Source organism: Mytilus californianus, unplaced genomic scaffold, assembly GCF_021869535.1.
Source record: "Mytilus californianus isolate M0D057914Y unplaced genomic scaffold, xbMytCali1.0.p SCAF_5, whole genome shotgun sequence".
In the NCBI taxonomy this organism is placed as follows: Eukaryota; Metazoa; Mollusca; class Bivalvia; order Mytilida; family Mytilidae; genus Mytilus; species Mytilus californianus.
The window spans coordinates 121,883,305-121,899,496 of NW_026262701.1; positions in this window are offsets into that span (position 1 = coordinate 121,883,305).

Genomic DNA, 16,192 nt, shown 5'->3' on the forward strand with positions numbered 1-16,192 from the left:
AAATATTTTTGCTTGAGTATAGCTATATTTTGGGGCTGACTGGTCTAAAAAGGTCATTTGGACATTTTTTGGATACTTGCTAAAAACATCAACAAAAAGACATGAAATCTTTTAAAGTACAATGATTTGTTTAATGTTTTAAATATTTCTATAAAGGTTTACATGTTTGCTTCAAGTTTTATGATTTTGAGCTGGGGTCTCACACCGTTACCATGGCAATGGAATAAAAATGTGTACTTTTCACGAATTTTTCACAATAATCTGTGTATTTAATCATGAAAACTTATCTATCTTTTGACACTGGCTTATGAAATTTGGCATGAAGGTGTATTACAATAAGAGAGTGTATCTCGTAAAGATTAAAACCGTCAAATGACCTTGACCTTTGACCCCAAGGTCAATAAACTTGCTTTTTTTACATTTTCTTATCTGGAACACACCTTTTCCTCTCTCTTGACATACAAGTGCAGCACCTCAATATGATGTGTCGCAAACCATAGATGATGACCTTGATCATTGACCTTCAAGGTCAAATAAAAACTCAAGGTCAAATATCTAATTTTATATGTCACCCTAAAACCAAACATATTCTTTCTTGCCATGTCAATATGAAAATGAAGAGATGTGGACTGATTGCTTATGAGACAACTATCCACCACAGTTAGAATGAAGTGGTAGTAAGTAATTTATAGGCCACAGAACGTGCAAGACCTTTGCAGTGCAGTTAAGGGTTTGTCCCTGAGGGTCATGCCCCGCCCCCTCATATAATAATATTGTTATTTAAATTTATCTAGAAAAGGGTTCAGAACCCCATCCTTTACCCATATTAAATCTTAATTGCCTTTCTTTAGAAATAAGAAGATGTGGTATGAATGCCAATGAGACAACTCTCCATCCAAGTCACAATGTGTAAAAAGTAAACAATTATAGGTCAAAGTACGGCCTTTTATAGTTCATCATGGGGGACATGCCCTGCCTCCTACATACCATGGATGGTAAAATAGCTTGAAATATAGCTTGAAATATATTCATATCCCTACCTCTAAATCATATATATATTCTCAATCAGCATGACAACACATTTGAGTACACCATATTTGTTTGTGCCCCGTATATACATTGTTTGGATACCCACCCCTAAACCATATACTCTAATAAATATATCATGACGAGACCAATTAAGTGGAACATATATATTGTCCCTCATGCCCTACCCCCTCGTTTCATAAATCGGTAAATATATTAAAAACAGTGCATATTTCCACACATTAACCATATATTCTGACTTGCAATGACAATTTCTTTTTTACAAGAGTGACTTCTACAGGGGAGACATTAGTTTTAATTCACTGAAACGGTTCTACCTAGTTGTAATTAATTTCAAAGATAATTTGGTAGAATTCTGACTTGATGCAGAACAATTTGAAATACTGTGAATTCAGAACTTAAAGTGTGTAATAATATTATTGCATATTCATGGTGACCGTCAAAAATGTTAGATTAATTAAAGCAAATTAAATCATATTGACTATTGTACAAAAAATGAAGATGCAACTAAGGTCATGTCACAGTCTGTGTCATATAGCGCTAACTACATGGTGTGGGGTTTCCCAGTTTGTTGCAGATCGTGTGGCGACCTCTGGGTGTACATTTTTAGTTAGTTAACTTCTGAGATGAAATGTTGTCTCCTTGACGTCACATATACCCCATATCTGTTCTTGTTGTCCCCCTCAGCATCACGATGTGGCCGGGAATATTTAAATGCTGTTCGTTCGTCTGTCCGTCCGAGCATCGGTCCTTATTGTAACATTTCTAGCATAATTAATAGTTATTAATTTGGATAAAATTTATGCAGAAGCTTTCTACAGACAACTGGTCAAGTTTGAAAATGAGCCCTGTTCAAAAATTTAGTAGGCGGGTGACATTGAAAATCTGTTGTGTTATTAATATTGCAATAATTTTGGAATTTACAGAAATATATTTAGAAGGTCTCGATCAGAAAGTTCCACATACATTGTACATGTATAAGTCAGCTTGTTTAATTTCCTAAATAAACTAAGATAACCATGAAGATTTGATAAATAAAGGCTGGATTTTAAAAAGGCCCAAGAAAGTTGTAAAATTTCCCCAAAATTGAAAGAGAACTTATTATAATACCACATATTCTTATTTTTATATTGTATGCTTTTTTTGAGCAAGTAGAAAAAACTTGAAAAATACCCCGTTATGAAGGCATTTGTGATCGCCTTAAAAACAACTGCATATAAAATATTTCCACCAAAAAAAAAATGGTTATCATCAAATTAGACCATTAGCTTATTTGGAAACTTTACCGTAAGGAAAACAAATAAATTGGTGGATAATTCTAAAAAAGTGGAAACAATTGATGAAGCAGATGTAGTATATGATTCAGATTTCAATGAAGTACTACTGTCAAATATTGAATATATTGAACTCAAGATCAGTTGAGGACATTATAACGAGAAATTTTTGCTTCTTCTTCTGTCTATTATATGTGTTTATATAACAGAAATATTTGTGAATGTATCATATGTATATGACATGCATCTTTTGCATCACAATTTGGTAGTAAAATGATTCTTTTGAGTGTTTGGTCCTTGGATCCAGCATGAACTGTATATTCAAGTCTGGCCTTGAATTCCAAGTTTGACTTCATTTTGACAGTCTAAGAATCATATCTAGTTTTTTTTGTAAATACCAGCTTTTTATCTAATGGAACAGATTGCCCAACTATAAAAATTCAGTCTCTGAAATTATTTTCAACGTACAATTTAAGAACAAAGGGCCAGTGTGAGCTTTTCCCATCAAATGGCGTCAGTTGTCCGTTATGGTCGTCCGTTAACTTCTACAAAAATCTTCTCCTCTGAAACTGTTGAGGTAAATTTAATCAAACTTGGCCACAATCACCATTGGGGTATCGAGTTTTTAGAAATTGTGTGCGATGACTACCCCCCCCCCCCCCCCCCCCGTTTTTCCCAACCAACATGGCCGACACGGCTAAAAACAGAACGTACGGGGTAAAAATGAAACTTTTGTCTATTATCTTGACAACTGCTATAGATAGAGAAAATCTGACAGGGGCAGGAATTTTCAAAATGATGAGATCTCCCTACCATCTATTTACGTCAAAACTGTCAGACGAGCTCGTGTTGGAGTTATTGCCCTTAAATGACATATTTTTTGTCTATTATTTTAAACACTGCAATAGATAGATACTTTACAATACAAAATTCGCCTGTGATTGCTGCTGTCAGTGTAAAAGTGTAATGTTGACCTAAAAAGTGAGTCCATATATCAGTAAATACAAATATTGGTCTTGAAGATTAGCGTCTGTCCAAGTTTCATAACAATCCATGAAGGTTTACTTTATCATGTCAAAAAAATTCAATCCCAGATTGTCTGTGAATGTAAACTGTGAAAAAACTAAGTCCATCTTTAAGAAAAATACTGAAATGAAAAAAAATATTTTTCGAAGGTTTGCTTCAGACATTATCTCTTAATCATAAAAAAGTTTCTGATGAGTCAAGTCCTTTACAACTGATTTTTATAGTTTCTTATTGTGTTGTACTATTGCAACACTGTCCAAGGTCAGGGGAGGGTTAAGCATCATTCTGCATGTATCTGTCTCAAGTCGGGAGCCTATAATTCAGTGATTGTCGGTTGTTGCTGTGGATCATATTTGTTTTTTGTTTATTGTTTTGTACATAAATCAGGCCATTAGTTTTCTCGTTTAAATTGTTTTAAAGTTGTCGTTTCGGGACCAAATATAGCTTACAATGCGGAATGTGTTTTGCTAATCTTTGAAAGCCCTACGGTGCTCTAGAGGTATCAACTTCTAATTCATTTGGTCTCTGGTGGAGAGTTGTCTAATTGGCAATCAAACCACATATTTATTTTCATATCATCAGAGGAAATCCAGCCATACATTGTATTCACGTTACTTGATTGTAGTAACAAACTATCAACATATGCTTGGTCTCTCAAACTCCAATAAATCGTCTTTCTATTGCTTCTATTTTTCAGCCATCAGGGTTAGTTAATGCTTCTGTACTTAAATGATTTATAACAAAGTTTTCTTAAAAACTGCATTCATCAGTTTAGATGTTATTGAGAAACTAATGTCCTGACTATTTAATTTATAGGTCCCTTTTGGTCTTAAAAGTCGTCACATGGTTTGGTCTTATAGTTCCTTTGCTTTCATATAATTTGATTTGAGCTTTCCTTGTGAATCGTTTTGGACGCACTCAACTATAAAAGTGTTATTTGCATGCATAAGGCTGGTGTTCATCTGATATTTATAGTAGAACTACTACTCATAGATCTGACGAGAACATACTCCCATAGTCCCTCTTTTCGTGAATTATCATAAAATCATTCACTCTTCTTCCCTTTACAAAAGTATTCCTCATTGTTAGCTTATCAACTATACTAGGAAATAATGAAATATTTAGTACAATTTAAATAAAAAATCCTAATAATTAGTTTTCATTGTTTTCTGTCTTTTGTTTTCCTTTGATCATAAGGTTGTCTGTTTTTCTTCGACTTATAATTTTTGGTTGCCACCTTCTCAACGTCCTTTTTCTTTAATCCAGGTAGTCTCTGTTTTTTTATTTGTTGTGGTATCACCCATGTATATTATCAAACCTATGCAGTTGATTCATATGCATTTAAAAACATCGAAGGAAAACACATTAGTTTTGAAACCTGTTGATTTATCCTACATCAACAAAATAAAAATCAAATAAAAAAAATATAAAATAAGCAATACAGATGAAGATAGTTGAAGCCATGTTTTCCTTTAAGTCGCGAATAAAAATAAGATCTAATCAGCTTAAGTACAGTAATTTATGAAAAAAATTAGAGTGACACAAAGAAGCACTTCAGATAATAAATTTTCTTAATTTCTTTGGATTCATCTGACTAAAATTCCCTCTTCAATGCATCTTAAGATGTCAGACTAAAGCTTAGGATTAGGTACTCAGTATTGAAACTAATTCAATATTCGCTAATAACACTTGCCCTTCAATAACTAGAAATTCTTCATTGCGAAATTGACTAAAATATTTATTTAGATGATAACATGATAAGGTGATTTGTTTTGTTTATATTATAGCTGCATAATACATTTTATTTAACACACCTTCCATTAATTGTGTTCACTCTATTTCAAACTTGGTCTGTGTAAAGAATAGTCTTGTTTTAGTTTTCATATTGATGAAATAACTTGTTATAATTCTCTTTGTAAACGGATATCAAAAATGATTTCTACTAGATATTTAGGTATCTTTTACCAGGTCGAGACCACTAGAATTCTGAAATTAAGAATACACTCGCATAGTAATTTCTCAGATACATAATGTAAACATGTCGCTTGTAAATTGACCAACTCACACAATGCACTGTGGGCTACTAAGGGTTAAGCATTACTTTAGAATACGTGGAAATTGGTAGAAAAGTGTCATTTTGCTTTGTTTCTGTGGATCTCTGGATCTCAGGTTGAATGTTTTATTTTCATCTCATGAAATATATGTAATGTATGTAGCATAATCTGCAATTTGTATGGTTAGATTTTTCGACTTTTGTTTCGTCTTGTCAAAGTAGTAAATAAAGGTAACAGTAGTATACCGCTGTTCGAAACTCATAAATCGATAGAGATAAAAACAAATCCGGGTTACAAACTAAAACTGAGGGAAACGCATCAAATATAAGAGGAGAACACGTTTTGTCTGTTGCACTGGTGCATTAATGTCTCGTGAAAAGAATAACAAAGTGTCGATTGTGAAGTAAAACTCATTTAAGGGGTAAATTCAGTAAAAAATCTCCCATGCAAATCTATGTCTTGAATTAAATTTATACCTGGTTTGCCTTTAGAAATCAGAAGCTTTCATATATCATTCATTAAAGTACAAATGTAGCCCCATCTTTAGCAACAATAAAAACATAGGGTCATGCGGCATTTTTGGGCATTCACATGGACTTTTTTATAAACACTGTAGATTCGCACTTAATTCATTTACTGACCCCTATTACTTTTCAACCCTGTAGTAAAAAAAAATAAGTGCATTTAGCATTAATTTAAAAAAAAATTATTTAACTCTAGTTTTGATCCATCTTTCAAAAAATATTTATAACAATTATTATCTACCAATCAGAGGAGCACATAACTTTAGTGTTATACAGAAAGCTCTCCCCCAAATGGGCAGTCCCTGATGACGTATATTTATGTACTGAATTTACCCCTATAAGTGACCTTTTTTCCTTATGTCCTATTTTTTTTGTATTAAGCATGTAATTTTTCCAATTTTCAAGTTGCAGTTTCAATACAAGATTCATAAGTGTTGAATTTGTAAAGATAGAGGAAAAATTTATAATACAGCCCATACAAACCAAAGACTTGAAAATGTTCAAAAAAATGATGTAAAATAATATGCTCAATAAATATGAATTGTTTTATGTGTTTGCTGTGATCAGTATTGCAAGAACATTATAAGAACTAAAGTCTTGGTGTACTTTTAGTTAAATTTTGCCTTATATGAAGTTTTTGATTATATACCCTGAAAATACCCCCACAAGTCTTTTCAAGGGCTTTTTAAGCAGTTTCATACCCATAAAAACAACAATTATGTTTCAATTTTACTAAATCTGTGTTTTAATTACTTGTAAAGTTCACAAACTGTCAATGACAAACATACTGCAGAAATTCCTTTTAACCCAACATCAGGATAGTTTCTTCACCAAAACTAGACAGCCAAAACTGAAGATTAATCAATAAATACGAATTGTTTTATGTGTTTGCTTTGATCATTATTACAAGAACATATAAGAGCTAGAGTCTTGGTGTACTTTTAGTTAAATTTTGCCTTATATGAAGGTTTTGAGTGTATATCCTGAAAATGCCCCCAAAAAGGATTTTCAAAGGCTTTTTAAGCAGTTTCATACCCCCCCCCCCAAAAAAAAAAAAACAATTATGTTTCATTTTTACTAAATCTGTGTTTTAACTACTTGTAAAGTTCCCAAACTGTCAATGACAAACATTCTGCAGAAATTCATGTTAACTCAACATCAGGATGGTTTCTTCACAAAAACTGGACAAACAAAACTGAAGAAGATAAAAGTGCCAAATATGAAAAAATAAGACTGGGTATGACCAAACTTTGCATTAAAAAGTTTAAAGTAATAATTTAGTATTTATTTTCCCATATACCCCATGCTTCCTCCCACAGTATTCTCAGTGCATCCTTACCAGCCGCAAATAAACATAGAATTTTGTATGAAACCAATTTTAACTGGTTCCAAAAAGCTTCCATTGCATTAATATTTACAGGAAATGAGCTTTGTGATTATGGTGTTGCCTTGAAAAAGTACAGTGACATAGTGCATATTTTCCTATAGGGGTAAATTCAGTAAAAAATCTCCAATTGGCTTTAATGCAAATATATGTCTTGAATTAAATTTATACCTGGTTTACCTTTAGAAATCAGAAGCTTTCATATATCATTCATTAAAGTACAAATGTAGCCCCATTTTTGCAACAATAAAAACATAGGGTCATGCGGCATTTTTGGGCATTCACATGGCCTTGTTTACAAACACTGTAGATTCGCACTTAATTCCTTTCATTACTCTTTACTCTGACCATTACTTTTCAACCCCTAGTAAAATAAATAAGTGTATTCAGCATTCTTTTGTTAATTTTTTTAACTCTAGTTTTGATCCATAAATGCAGTATAAGGATACACAGAATAACCGACGTATTTTGAGGATGACTGTAAAGGGTTAAAAGTTTAATTCATTCAGGGATGGATAAATACGCAGCAACGTAACTACGGAGCTATATCATCATACGAGACACAAACAGAATAGCCAATTTGATCTAGGTTCTAGCATGCCTGAGGGAGTTTATTTTTCTAGTAATCAAATATAGGTCAGCTTGTTTATAATTTCGGTATCTTATACTGAAAGTATAATACAATAATATACAAATCTCAGCTTGGTGGTTATCGTTATGTTTATCAATACAAAAAGAAATCCAGTATTTATACTACACACAATTTTTTATAAAACAAGTAAAATAATTGAAATTAGGAATGCAAGTTCTTTCAGCACTGGTTATGGCTTTTGTTGCAAATGTCACAAATTTTCATGAATACATTTGTACGAAATATAATTCAAAGCCGTCCTGGTTTGAATATAAATTTAAGAATAAAAAAAAGGTTAAATGGATATGATTATTGATCAGGATAAGCTAAAGTATAAGGATAAGTTAAAGATAGGATAACGTTAACGAGAATGATAAAGTTAAGGATAAACTAATCCCAGATACGAGGCTATCAATTTTAAACCTCACACGCGCGTTTCGTCTACAAAGGAGCCATCAGGGACGATTTAATCAAAAAAGTTAAAAATGCCAAAAAAGTACGTAGTTAAAGAGCATTGAGGAACCAAACTCTCGAAACGTTTTGCCAAATACAGCTAAGGTAATCTATTCATGGGTAAGAAAATCTTTAGTATTTCGGAAAATTCATGTTTTGTGAACAGTTGATAATAACCATATCAATGGTAATTCATGTCAACACCGGTGCCGACTATTGGGCTGGTGTTAAATAGAATTTTATCGTTCAGGTTAAACATGGAGATGAATCACTCCACAGGTTCGGTAAGATTTGGTTTAACATTACCTTAACTTTTATTAAGAGCAATACATTAAAATTAAGATATATAAGAATGAATTGTGACAACGTTAGATAGATATACATATAAGTAATTACTTACAGATATCTTGTTTTTAACGATAACAAATATTTTTATTCAAGCATTTCCGTAATAGTTATACACCGAGGGAAAGGTGTGTCTGGATAAGAAACCCCGTCGGCCGGAGGCCGGAGGGGTTTCTTATCCAGACACGCCGTATCCCGAGGTGTATAACTAACTTACACCCCATTCTAAACCCTATATTTGTTAACATTGATTATTAAATGAAAAAAAAAAATAACGATAACATATTTATTGACAATATCAAACCATGATTTATAAGAATATTTTTTTATTACATGAAACCCCACTAGTAACCTTTCTTTGGTTATCTTCGTTCAAACTTTTACAAGTGATTATATTGTACAAATGTCAAGTTGTTTTGCATATTCCCGTTAATTCCATGTGCTAATATGGATCAGCAGGTCAAGGTTGACTGTTTCGTGCATTCTTATTACAAACAAAAAATACATCATGCTCCTGGTATACAGTTGTCAATATGGACGGGTATAAGACGGACGACATATTGTGTCAAGCGTTGGATTTGGTAGAAGAGACTAAAGATAAAGGCAATAGTATAACCCAAAGTACTTACCTGTATCAAACACACCTTTAGTTAAGAGCAGCAGAACTAAGTACATTTTCCTATATTGTTTTCGAAAAAGAGTTCAACTTTTGCTCTGCATATATACTTTATATCCGAGCGTAGCAAGAGTAGTTTTAATTCGTTTTTCATATGCAATTTCAGGAAAGCCTGTATAGACTGCATATTCAGTTTAATTTTATCGAATTTTGCATTTATTACGTATTTTCCAAACAGCCCATTTAAAATAAAGTATTATTGCGTTAACAACTGTATTATTAGAATTATCTGTACAGATTCCTAATGGAATATCTTTTTCAAAACGTGTCTCGTTATTTTTTAAGTTACAAAGTTGTAATTTTCTGACAACTGTTTCTATCAATGGTTTAAGGTTCATCATGACTATTTTTTCATTACATTAACAAAAATGAAAAAGGAAATGTTATCAATGCAAAACATATAGTTTCTATATACCGTTGTAATTGTCATAGTCTGTAGTATCAAAATTTCATCATCAATGAAATAAATATCTATCTGTTTCCAAGAATGAGGTCCGTTTATGTGCGTCACATCCAAGAAAATGTCTTTAAAAAATGCAATCTTCAAAATCTGAAAAATATATTAAGTTCATAGCTAGATGCTGCCAGGCTTCTTTTCTTACTTTTGTTTCTAATAAAAGCATTTTATAACAATATTAATTTCATATATTTTTTCTAAATTCACCTGTACAGGAACTACTTTTTCAAAATGTATGGTGTTCATTAAAGGACAATTTTTAAATTGTCTCCCTTTTACTGTAAATCAATTCATATAATCAACATTGAAAAACAGTGAAATAATAGAGAAATTTGTCTATTATTTTTAAACGTTACTGATTTATCCTTACTTGGAAGCATTTTAAAAATTCACATGGCTAACAAATAAGCAATTTTTAGTAGAAACATTCAAAATTATGTAGAAAAAAAATTAGTATGTGAAAAATGCACTGATTAATCGGTCAGATGAAATAGTTGTCTTGACTTAAACTTGCTTTATTATACTCATAGGACTAATGTGACAATAAAGTCACATGGAAAATGCATTCAGAAAGCATTCCTTGGAAAGTTGACAAGTTAGCAGGATCTGCTTACCCTTCCGGAGCACCTGAAATCACCCCCAGTTTTTGGTGGGGTTCGTGTTGCTTAGTCTTTGGTTTTCTATGTTGTGTCATTTGTACTATTATTTGTCTGTTTGTCTTTTTATTTTTGGCCATGGCGTCGTTAGTTTGTTTTCGATCTATAAGTTTGACTGTCACTCTGATATCTTTCGTCCCTCTTCTTTGACAAGATGTTACAGCCATAGGACAAAAGTATTTATTACAACATATTTTAAAAAACTATTTAAAATTTAACCATGCACGTTTCATTCAATTAATAATTTTGGGACAACATTTTTTTAGTAAAATGGTTTTATATAGAGAAAGTATCAGAATTTGGTAATAATTGTATAAATAATAATAGTTACATTTAAATGTCAGTGAATTTCATGGAAGAATTCCTGAAATCCTCAGGAAGGTGGTCTATTTCATATGAATCGTCACATTCTTCATATAAAACTTCGTAAACTGCATCTTCATTCCCATCCAACTTGTTCAACACCTTTATACCATTTGTTGCTATTTGTCTCCTCATCAACCCATTCATGCAAAATGTGTCGGCCAACAAACTTTTGCTTTGAACTTCTCATACAACTGAAATATAACAACTTAAAATTTTAATATCTAGGTCATAATTAAATAAATTTCAATAAAAAACATAATTAATGATTTCATCAACCATAATAAGTTCAATACAAAAATACAGCTCAACTATATCTATTATTTAAACAATATTTTCAGATTTTCATAAATTTGGTTTACATTTTTGACATGACATGGTAAAACTGATTACTGCGGTACGCAAAAACATAATTATTCTTATTCTTTGTTCTAAAATTTTCAATCTAGTTAAAATACCATGTAGTGATAGCCTGGCTATGATATGCTTATGACATATATAAAGATTGTTACAAATGAATTATCAAATCAACACAGATGTAAATATACCTGATCAGTTATTTAAACTAATGTGTTTGTTTGGATGATGATAGATTGATTAAATACAAAATAAAAAGAATTATCTTGTATTGCTATATTTCATGTTTGTTCTTTCGTTTATTGTTTTGTATTGTTTTGTATATACAAATAAATCATGTTGGTATTTTTTAGGCCTTTATAGCTTTCCTTGTGGTTTAGGTTTTTGCCCTGTGTTGAAGGCTGTATGGTTTCATTTTATTGCTTCCACATTGTGTGTTGGATGAAGATTTGTCTTATTGACATATTTTTTTAATTTATGATGATATAAAAAATATGATTGTTGAACAATATGCATGTATAGAATAAATGAAAACAACACTTTATAAATTTCATGTGTCGGAAGAACTTTTCTAGATTTACCTTCATCAGGAACACTCAAAATCGAATATTTGAAAGCCAAGGATGTATAAGGACCCAAAATGTTGAAGAGCTATAAACAAAAAAGGACCGAAAAAAAAAAAAAATCCCTATAGATGTTCTTTTTTGTTTCTTCAATTTAAAGCTATTTTATAAAATAAGCAGTAAACATAGTTAAACATACCTCCTTCTTTTTTTACTGGAATGCACTGATTCTCCACTCGCACTTGTATTCAATTTGTTGTTTTTCTGTTTTCTTTAACTACTCCGTAAACTGCTAGTGGAAGGCCCTTCATGCAAATCTGACTGAAACTGAAATATAAAAAACTAAACCATATAGTTGATACAACTTGGATTTTATTGCAAATTTCCAAACCTAAAGTTATTTCTCAATTATCCTGTAAAAGAATATCACTGTTTTTTTTTTGCATTTATACATTTTTACAGGATGTGGTCAATGCATGGATAACAACAAGATGAACAGAATCAGATGACATGTTTAATTTCATTGCAATTTATTTTTGTTTTTGCTAAGAAAGTCATCTATGCTCTAAAGAATTGCAATTACACCATTTACAGCGTATGCATATAAATGCAAAATAGAACAGTAAATTTTTATATCCATTCTTTGTGACTAAAAGGTTAGGTATGGTAAAACCTTTTTTCATATAGTGAATGTATACTGTAGGCACTTCTCAAAAATTGATATTATTTAAATAATCTCAACTACCAATTAATTCACTGGTATTATATCAATGTATATCAGGGTGTTATTTTCATTATTGCAAATCGTAAACACTAACATTATGATTTGGTCACTAATATGTTCACATTAAACAATAAAAATATTAACCTAAAATAAATGCTGTATTTAATAGTCATTTGAATCTATATTTTTGTAGTTAAACTAATACATGTAATATGAACATGTCAAATAAAAGGCAAAAACTCTTTTCAGCAAACTATAACTTATTAAATATCAACTGGAAAGAAAGTATACATGTATTATGCATACCCAATTGTCAGGCTCTCTGAATTCTGGATATTTGTTGTGTCTCGGGAACGCTAATTCTGGAAGAATTGCATTCATATAGAAAGTTGTCAGCTGAGGTAGCATAATGGATTCCCAAAATGATGAGTCCTTTTTTATCCTCTGAATATGAACTTCAAACGGGTTAATGGTCGAACAATGAACCATGGTAAACTGGTAATATTTAATAAAACTTGGGCTTGGTAGTAAAAGTTGGGGTTTTTTTCAGTTGCAGTTCTTTGTCTTGATTAAGTTCTAAATAGAAATTGGAAACGGATTTTGTTGCTTCTGCCAAAGATATGGGTTTGTTGTGGAGAACATTCTTTATTTCAATTAAACCGGTTCTATTGTTGTTTTCTAAGACAATGCCATCAGGACTTGCAGCCAAAAAATTGTGATTAGGATGTATAATAAGTCCACACTGTTCAATTTTGATAGATATAATTTTCTCAAACATGTACTGAATGTATTCCAAAATTGTAACTCTTTCTTGATTCACTCCAAAACGTGTTGATTTATTCCCAGAAAATGTACAGAAAAGAAGAGAAGATACTAGTTTAGCAACGGGTAATTTTGAATTCCTTATAATAATACGGCCAAAATTTGATGAGGTTAAACGTTTTTTGCGCTGTTCTGACTAATTTGTGGAGATACTTTGAGATGTTGTTTCAATTTCAATTTCTTAATTTCAGATGGTGTTATATCTATTTCTGTTGTATAAAATTTCTGCTTGATGGTTTCTAATTGTTGAGGTGGTATGTCATTTTCTGCCTGAATACATTCTTTCCCATACTGTCTTTTGGCTTTGCGTGATGTTGCCTCCCTTAACGTCTTCATTTTTCTTTTCCATCTATTTTGCTTAATTTCTGGTTTTGATTTGGAGGTGTTGTTGATGTTGATATTTCTCTCTCTGGTGTTTTACAATTTCTTAAAATAGTGACCACTAGATGACTGGGTACTTGACTCCCATACTTTTGGTGACCATAAAGGACCTAAATTGTTCCTAAGAGCTGCCCCACAGCATCTAGTGTGCCATGAACTTCTGTTACAGTGGTTATACATTTTACCCCCATCAAATGTTGTCGGCATATGCATCCATGATTCTGCTAAGTTTCAAGAGTTACGGCCCTTGACTACGGTAGCGGGTTGTAATCAGGCAAGGAAAAAATTGTGAAATTCGAAGAAAAATCCAACTTAGCTGCAATATATTGTTGTGTAAGGTTTACCATAAACATTTCTTTTGACAATTTACACGATCTTAACACACCAGAACATTCTTAAATTCTTGTAAAAATGGCAAAATCTAATGAAGAAAGCCAAAGTGAAGAAAAAATGGCGTCGTATGCCGACGCAACAAAAACAAATCCAAAGACAATAGACCCTTCAACAATGGCCGGTGTTAAGCCAGTCTTTGTTCAAGAAATAGATGTATTTGGTTCACTCACAGATCGAGTAACAACAAAAACACTTTACCTAACAAATATTGAGATGTATCAAACTCTGGGTTATTCAGTTGAAGCAAGAACCATCATAGGACTTCAACGTATAAGAGGTCTCTGGAGAATATACCTGGATTGTGAGTCTGAAAGAGATCACCTTATCTCTAAGGGGGTAGAAATTCGTGGTAAAAAAGTCAACGTTTACTCAAGGAACCCTCGGGTGACCATACATGAGAACATAGACAATGTAAGAATTAGAGTTAAAGATGTCCCACTCTCTGCCGATGACGGCCAAATCTTAAGAGCACTAGAAGAACGAAGCTGTATAATCTTAAACCACTTTAGAGAACGTCTGAGGTATGAGAATAAGCTCACTAACTGTTTCACTGGTGATAGAATTGTTATATGTGAGGGTCCCTTACCCCAACACATTCCTCGCTCTATTGCAATAGGAAAATACAGAGCCACAGTTATGTACCGCGATCAACCAGTGACAAACAGTCGTCCAAAAAAGTGCTCAAAATGTCTAGCTGATGGCCACAATATAAGCAATTGCCCTAATGACTGGGTTTGTAAATCATGTGGTAAGGAAGGTCATAAACAAATGGACTGTATGGAAAATGATCTTTCTGATACCAATCAACAATCTGATGTACATCAAAGCACAAATGATGCAAATGAAAACACACATGCTGATGATGACACTTCTGTAGATACTGATGCTACACAACAACCAAGTCACACAGATGATCCACCAACAATTAGTGAACATGAATCTACGAGCGTACATGAAGACGACAGTGATATGCCCCAGTCCGTACCAACTCAGGAGGAAAGGAAAAGAAAAACAAAAAAAGAGAAAAAAGGGAAAAAGACAACACAAACTCAAATTACATCATTTGTATCAGAACAACAGGAGTCTGTATCAACTCCTGCAAAACTACAAGCTAACAGAAACGTGGAACGGTCTCCGGTTACCCCGACCCATGTTCTGCACGATAATGAGGGTGATACCACAGTAAAACGGTCAAAAACTTTGGCAACTTAATCATATCAACTGAAACTCAATGGTACTTATCAGTACTGTAAAAAAAAACAGTCTGCAGAAACTATATATGAAAACAAATAAATGCAACACTAATTTAATATTATACTGTAATACATGTGCAGTGATATTTATTTTTTGTATGATCATGATGACACTTGTAACAAAACTCATTCACAGCAAAGTTGAACAAAGTACCACTCTATATACATGTAGTAGTAAGTCCACATACATTCCACAATTAGTATCTCTGGTGAATTACATATTTTATTTAAAGTTTGCTCTTTCCTCACCACAGCTCCAATTGATCCAGATGTGCCTTAAAATGATTCTTCTTAGATCACAAAATAATTACATATATCACTTTTCAATACTGTACACAGATATGCAAAGAACACACTTTTGTACACCAAAAATGAATAGTAAATTGACAACCGGTGTACAAATCCAGAATCACGCATGCAGCTGCACATATGCTCATATTTCGTATTTAAATGATGTGCATAGTTTTGAGTCCAAATTGGAAAATAGCATATATTTCCTGAAAAAAATAATAACTCTTTTAGCATTCAATAGTTACAAAAAACAATATACCAAAATAAAAGCAAAGAAGTATGAGGATAACAAACAATTACGATCTAGTCCTGACAAATGCAACACATATAGTACTGATAAAAAAAAATGTACATATTTATGTAAATTACTCATTATGTTAATCTACTGTAAACTTTGTAAATATAACTTTTGTATAATATATTCATGTAAATATTTTTCTCAACAGAAGCATTGCAATTTATGTATATTTTTTGTTTTGAGTAAAATTTATTTCTCAATTATTGTATTCACAAGCTGT